This window comes from Ovis aries, chromosome 17 (assembly GCF_016772045.2).
Source record: "Ovis aries strain OAR_USU_Benz2616 breed Rambouillet chromosome 17, ARS-UI_Ramb_v3.0, whole genome shotgun sequence".
Taxonomy (NCBI): domain Eukaryota; kingdom Metazoa; phylum Chordata; class Mammalia; order Artiodactyla; family Bovidae; genus Ovis; species Ovis aries.
In genome coordinates this window covers 6135888-6142497 of record NC_056070.1, presented here as the reverse complement: position 1 = coordinate 6142497, position 6610 = coordinate 6135888, and the positions used below count along the sequence as shown (strand labels likewise).

Here is a 6610-nt window from a genome sequence, read left to right as displayed (position 1 = left end):
GTTCCTTTGGTATCTCTAATTTTCTTGAGATCTCTAGTCTTTCCCATTCTGTTGTTTTCCTCTATTTCTTTGCACTGATCACTGAGGAAGACTTTCTTATCTCTTCTTGCTCTTCTTTGGAACTCTGTATTCAAATGGATATATCTTTCCTTTTCTCCTTTGTTTTTCACTTCTCTTCTTTTACAGGTATGTGTTTGTGTGTGTGTGTATATATATATATAGTGTGTGTGTGTATATATATATAGTGTGTGTGTGTATATATATATAGTGTGTGTGTGTATATATATATAGTGTGTGTGTGTATATATATATAGTGTATATATATATATATATATATATCTAGAGAGAGAGAGAGAGAGAGAGAGAGAGAGAGAGAGTGTGTGTGTGTGTATATATAGGGGCTTCCCTGGTGGCTCAGAGGTTAAAGTGTCTGCCTGGAATGCAGGAGACCCAGGTTCAATCCCTGGGTTGGGAAGATTCCCTGGAGAAGGAAATGGCAACCCACTCCAGTACTCTTGCTTGGAGAATCCTATGGCGGGAGGAGCCTGGTAGGCTACAGTTCATGGGGTGGCAAAGAGTCGGACACGACTGAGTGACTTCACGACACGACGATGATACATATATACGTCTAGATGTGAGAGTTTATCATGACCTAAACTCTGGTTTCTGGGACAGCAGTGACCAGGCCCTGGGCTCGGGAAAAATTCCTTCTGTATTTCCGTGGCCAGGCGGGGCTCCCGATGCTTCTGCTCTGGCTGTTGGGGCTGGCACACGCCTGGCTGGCACTCCAGTCCTTGGTACACTTCTCTTCTCAGTCCTCGGCATCAACTATTTGTGCACTTGTGCTGCACCATTAGACTGCTGGGACAGCTGAGTCACGACCCGCAATGTCACCCCACCCAGCATTAAGGATACCTGGGATCATACTGTGTGGAGTTCATGTCTTATTATAGCAGAAATTGTGGGGCTGAGCACGAGGGCTCAGGCTAGGGGCACTTCTCTCTATGAGACACTAGAATTATCTAACGAAGACATCTGCTCTGTCTGTGGTATCTGGTAATGTCACACCTATATTTCCATTCTGCCCATGAGTGATGGAATTAAGAATAAAATCATTAACCTTAGTTCTTGGAATTCTGCAACTGGCCTTTATTCAGATTCCTGAAAATTAATAGATCAGATTCACTTGGGTTCACTTGGTTGGTAAGGCCCATGAGAGTATGAAGTCACAGTGACTGGGATTTAAGAGTCCTCATTAATGAGGAGGTGAGCAAGAGCCCAGCAGGAGCCGAGGATGTGGAAGTGCCTAGGAGAGGGCTGCGGGTGCTGGAGAACATGGGCACTTTCTGAAGTGCTGGCTCGGTCATTCACTGTTTTCTCCTTTGCTTATTGGCGAGAAGCAACTTCCTGCACACTGCTGAGGTGGACAGGCTCTGCGCGTTGCCCGGCTCATAACAGGCACACCTCCAGTGTGTGTGCAGAGAGTAGGCAATAAAACAGTTTGTCAAACGAAGTGATGGCTACCAAAGGGGATAGTAGGGGTGGGGGGAGAGATAAATGTGGAGTTTGGGATTAACAGATATTCACTACTATATATAAAATAGGTAAACAACAAAGGCCTCCTGGGAACTATATTCAATGTCTTGCAATAACTTATAATGAAAAGAATCTGAAAAAGAATATGTATATAAATATATATCTGAATCACTTTGCTCTAGGCTTGAAGCTAACACAACATATCAACTAGTCATACTTCCATTAAAAAAAAATTATACATGTCAATGTATGGCAAAACCAATACAGTATTGTAAAGTAAAATAAAGTAAAAATAAAAATTAAAAAAATAAAAGGAAAAAAAAATTAGAGAGGAAAGAGCTTGTAGGAGCTCCTCACGACCGGCCCGACTCCCTGACCCTGGGACCTAGGGCTCCCGTGGCCTGGGCTTCCTGCTGGGCTGCGTTAGCAGTGAATGTGGGTCCGATGCTCACCTGTTTCTCCAGCTGCCCGTCCTCTTGGCTATTTGGGGATGGATATCATTTCTGTGTTACTCCTACCTCCTCTCCACATATGCCTGTGGCTTGTCAGTCACGCCATTCCCATTTATAAATCCATTTTTATAGCTCTTCATCTGCTAGGAGAAATTGACGTTGACTTCAATATTGTTCGCAAGTGAATTATACTCTGCTTTCCTGCCCGTGTCTTAATTTCCTATATACTTTGCTTTCGCTTTCTACCTAGTTTCTGTTCTTTCTCCATCTTCCCCCAGCTGCTATTTTCTTGTTCATACGGAGATCAGGATTAAAAATGAGAGCTAGTGAAAAATTCTATTTTCGAGAAGAATTGTGATAACGGTAAACATACATACTAAGGGTGTTTTTCCTTTTTATTAATTCTAATTTATGCTCTGCATTTTGCTGGAGTGAGAAAAAGAAACACTGGAACTAGCCCTGTTATTATCAGGATCCCAGTCAGTCCCTCAGCCCTGGTCTATTTCTTCTGGATGCTCTCTTGAGGGCCTGGCATAGAGGGAGCCCTTCATAAATGTTTATTTAATGACCAGCAAGGAAACCAAGAGGCTTTTTAAAACCCAAATTTGTTCAATAAAGAGATTGAAATGGAAATGGGGGAAGAGATTGAACAGAAATGAGATTTTAGAATTCTCTGTGGATCATTTTCTCATTTCTGCCTTTTCTCCATTAGCATTGATCATTGAAAATTGACTGCATTTAATTTCGAATTTATTAATTGATGTCAATTTATTTTTCCTGAAAAATCAGTGTTGTTTGACTACTTATCAAATTGATTTATTCAATTAACTTTCAAACTTTTGACTCATTTTTAATCTCACAAGCCTGTTCTATCCTTCCCAATGGTTCAAATAAATTACCCCTGTAAAACTACTGGAAAGTTAATAGTAAAGCTTAATGTAACAAAAATCTCAATTCATGGAACCCAATTTTCCAGAGACGTAGGCTTTATGAAATGAAAATGACTGTTCCAATCTGCACTGTAAAATCTTGCCTTCCTCTCAAGGTGATGGCAGAGGCACCCTGTGTTAGTGTCTTGGGCAATTCCCGTCAATGAATTGTCCTTTAAGCACCCTCCATTACGTGCATTACTGGGGATTTCTGTTTTGTGAGCCTGTCCGTTTCGTGTAGTTTTCCTGTTCTCTCTGGTTGGCTTCTTTCTTCCTCACACCATCAGATCTGAGATTTACTTCTCTGCTCAAGTTTCCCAGTTACCTACCCCCTCCTCAGTTAACAAGAACTGCTCAGGTTTTCTCTGGAGGTATCTTTTCTCCTGTAGCTCCCTTTTCTTATTTTCTAGGTTAGGCATTTGTTGATGGGTTTCCTTGGTGGTCAGCATTTGTTACCCATGGAAAATGCCTACACCTGCAAGTTTCTTCCCAGATGTCACATTCCCCGAGAACAATGGGCTCATTTCCATATTTATAGAGTTTCATTTTTAATGGAAGTGCCCTTGACCCTGACCTTCTGTAAAAATGAAATTTCGTTTTATGTTCTCTCATTTTTGTGCTGGGTCTTGAACCCAATATTTTTATAGTTGAAAGCGGTGTTTTCTAGCTTTCCCCCCTCTGATTCATATTGGCAGTTTTTACTTGGCTCTCGGGTTAATTTTGGCATGAAAAGTAGCATGGCAGCGTGTAACCCATTGGCTAAGAGGACGCCACAAGTTCCCGTGGATTTTTAACTATACAGTTGATGAGTTTGCTTCAGGTTGTGTGCCCTAATGTAAAAGATGACATTTCATTGCTTTGAAGTCTGGAATTCCTCTTTTGGATGCTGGTTGTTACTTATAAATACATGAAATAGTTACTTAAAATGATGGAAGGAATAGAGGAAATCATCCCTTAAGTGCTGATAATAAGAATATTGCAGAACTCATATGCAGCTTTTTCTCGTAGCAATCAGTGAGCTGCATCTTAGCTAGGTTTTTTCCTAAATGTTCCAGTGAAGTTTGAACATCTCTCTCTTTCCCTAGCCTTCCACAGCCCAGGAAAGGGGAATTTAATAACAGTTTAATACAACAGATTTTCTTCATCCCCTGCTGAGAGAGATGAGATTTCAGGGCTGTTTCATAGTCCACTGCCATTTCTAGCTCTCAAGAAACAATGATTGTGTCTTCATTTTCTCTAAGTCCATCTCTCAGGATGTTAAAAATGTTGTATGCGATCGAAAATGGATGTCTACACTGACTGTGGTAAAAAGGAAAAGAAACAAACAACTCTGCCTGAGCTGTCAGCGTGAACATTGGTCCCCGACCCCTGCAGTAGCAAGGCAGCCCCTGGCTAGTCCCAGCCACTCTGCATCCCAGATGGAAATCTTGGCCCCAATTTGGTGCAAGGTCACCTCAGAGGACCAAAGGCAACCGAACGCACTACACACCGTTTTCTTGCTGCGGAAGTGAAATTTTTTTCAAGGAGGCCACACTGCCTCTCTTTAAACCACTGCAGTTTCCCTGAGGTTCCTTAATGAGAGCATACCATGGTCATAAGACAGTACCACTTGCTGGGGCTGACCCGATAGCTGTCAGCCAATGCTAGATCCCAATGAGTGACTTTTTACCGCTCCTTTTCTTGGATTTAAATTGTGCATTTTTCTTCTGCTTAGCACCACGGGCTTTCAGTGGATTTTCAATATCAACTCAATAACCTAGTCTCTCCAGTGAGAATGAACAAAAACAAGCCCCCTCCCTCCCACCACACACATCCATAGAAAAGAGATCGGGAGGAAATGCATTAAAATACTCTAAGTGCTAACTGAAAATAGTAGCACCCTCTTTTCTTTTTAAACACCAATAATGCATATTCTAAAATTTCTACGAAATACATACAATTATTAAAAATTAAACATCATTTTTGTATTTTAACACTGAACTTGGTTTTGAGGGCACTAAAAAAGAAAAAAAACAACAACTTTCCAGAACCCCAAGAAATTAAACGAGATCAGAAGTGTGGAGTCAGATGGGAAGCCAGAGCAGGTCAATGCCATGCACACCCCCTCCCCGAAGCCCCCTTGCGAAGAGTGGCCGTGATAGCTCCTGCGGCTCAGATAACAAACCAGAGAAGGAGAGTCTTTTATGCGAATTGTCAGCCTCAGCCTTGAGATAGAGCACAAGTGGTCTTAACAGCCGAATCACATCTTTGCGAACAATGTCACAAAGATAGAAAAGGAGCATTATATTTTTTATCTCACAGATGTCCTGAATAAAGTACACTTGGTTCCAATTTCATCTTGATAGCGGATCACAGATCACAATGACAGCCTCACTAGAAAATCACTGATGCCAGCTTCAGCTTAGTTTTTCCCACTGAATGGAGAAGCTCTGAATTTCCATTAGCACAGATCCATTGCTGTTGCTGACCATTCGACAATGTTGTCCTGGTTTTGATGGATTTCTTAGGACAGGCACGAGAATGTCCCAGCTTCTTGAGTGAGTAGGTGGGACAGGTGGTTGTCAGCACGGAGCTCATCTAACTGAATGCATTGCTCTGTCACCTATGCCACGGCATATGCTGAGAAGGCATGGTTTGCAAACTAAGTGGACAGTAAAACTCTGGTTTCCTAGGCCCACGCGATCCCCAGTACAAAACCTTAGATTTACTTTCAAAGGCATCAGGAACCCAAACAGTAATGACTTTCTGTTGGTCTCCATCACTGAGAGGACTCATCTAATGAAAGGTCCAAGTAACCTGGAAGATGGACCATAGCTGTTCAGAAAGGAATGCTCTATTCTCCCTTATTCCTGGCAAGAGCAGATCTGTGAGCAGCGTAGTTAAAGGCCCCATGGAAGGTCACATTGTCTTTAATCTTAGGTTGATCCTGGAATTTGTAGGGTCACATCTTATTTGGTTTGGGGCTTTACCCTATTAACTAGGAGGCAAAGAAAAAAAAAAGGGCTTCCCTGGTGGTTCAGATGATGAAGAATCTGCTTGCAATGCAGGAGACTTGGGTTTGATCCCTGGGTTGGGAAGATCCTCAGGAGAAGTGAATGGCTTACCCACTGCAGTATACTTGCCTGGAGAATTCCACGGACAGAGGAGCCTGGCAGACTACAGTCCATGGGGTCACAAAGAGTCAGACACGACTGAGTGACTAACACAACACATCACAAAGATAAAAATAGAAGGAAGTCAGAGACAGGGCCATCCCTCTTATAAGCTGTATGTAAGTGGACATGGGGCAGCGGACAAGAACACAGAAGCAAACAGGAGCTGCTTCCATGGAGTTCACACTTGTCGGGAGCAGCAGCTCTTTGCATCTTGTTGCCTCAAGGGCCCCAGGGAGCCCCAGCAGAGGCAAAGGGAAGGAGAAGAAAAGAGAAGGAGAGGAGAGGAGGAGCGGAGGAGGTAACTGATGCCTCCCCTCCCAGACTGGGACTTGAGCATGGGTATATTACCCTGAGTCTCTGCTGGCCGCAGCTTCCAACACAGGAATGGCTCAGCCCCACTGCCCCTCTCCAACCTCTCAAACTGAGATGTGATGCCTTGTGTTGACTCAGGAACTCAAATTCTAATGCAGTCTTCAATCTTCCAAAAGAACCCACTTTTCTGAACTATTCTTTAGAATCGTCATTAATGTCAGAGAGT

At 42.8% G+C, this 6610-nt stretch overlaps 1 non-coding gene across 1 annotated transcript; it reads left to right on the top strand.

Annotated features, from left to right (window-relative positions):
• The first annotated feature begins 403 nt into the window (after window positions 1-403).
• TRNAS-GGA (transfer RNA serine (anticodon GGA)) lies at window positions 404-475 on the top strand. The gene has a single exon. It is a non-coding gene; the product is annotated as a tRNA-Ser (tRNA).
• The last annotated feature ends 6135 nt before the right edge of the window (window positions 476-6610 follow it).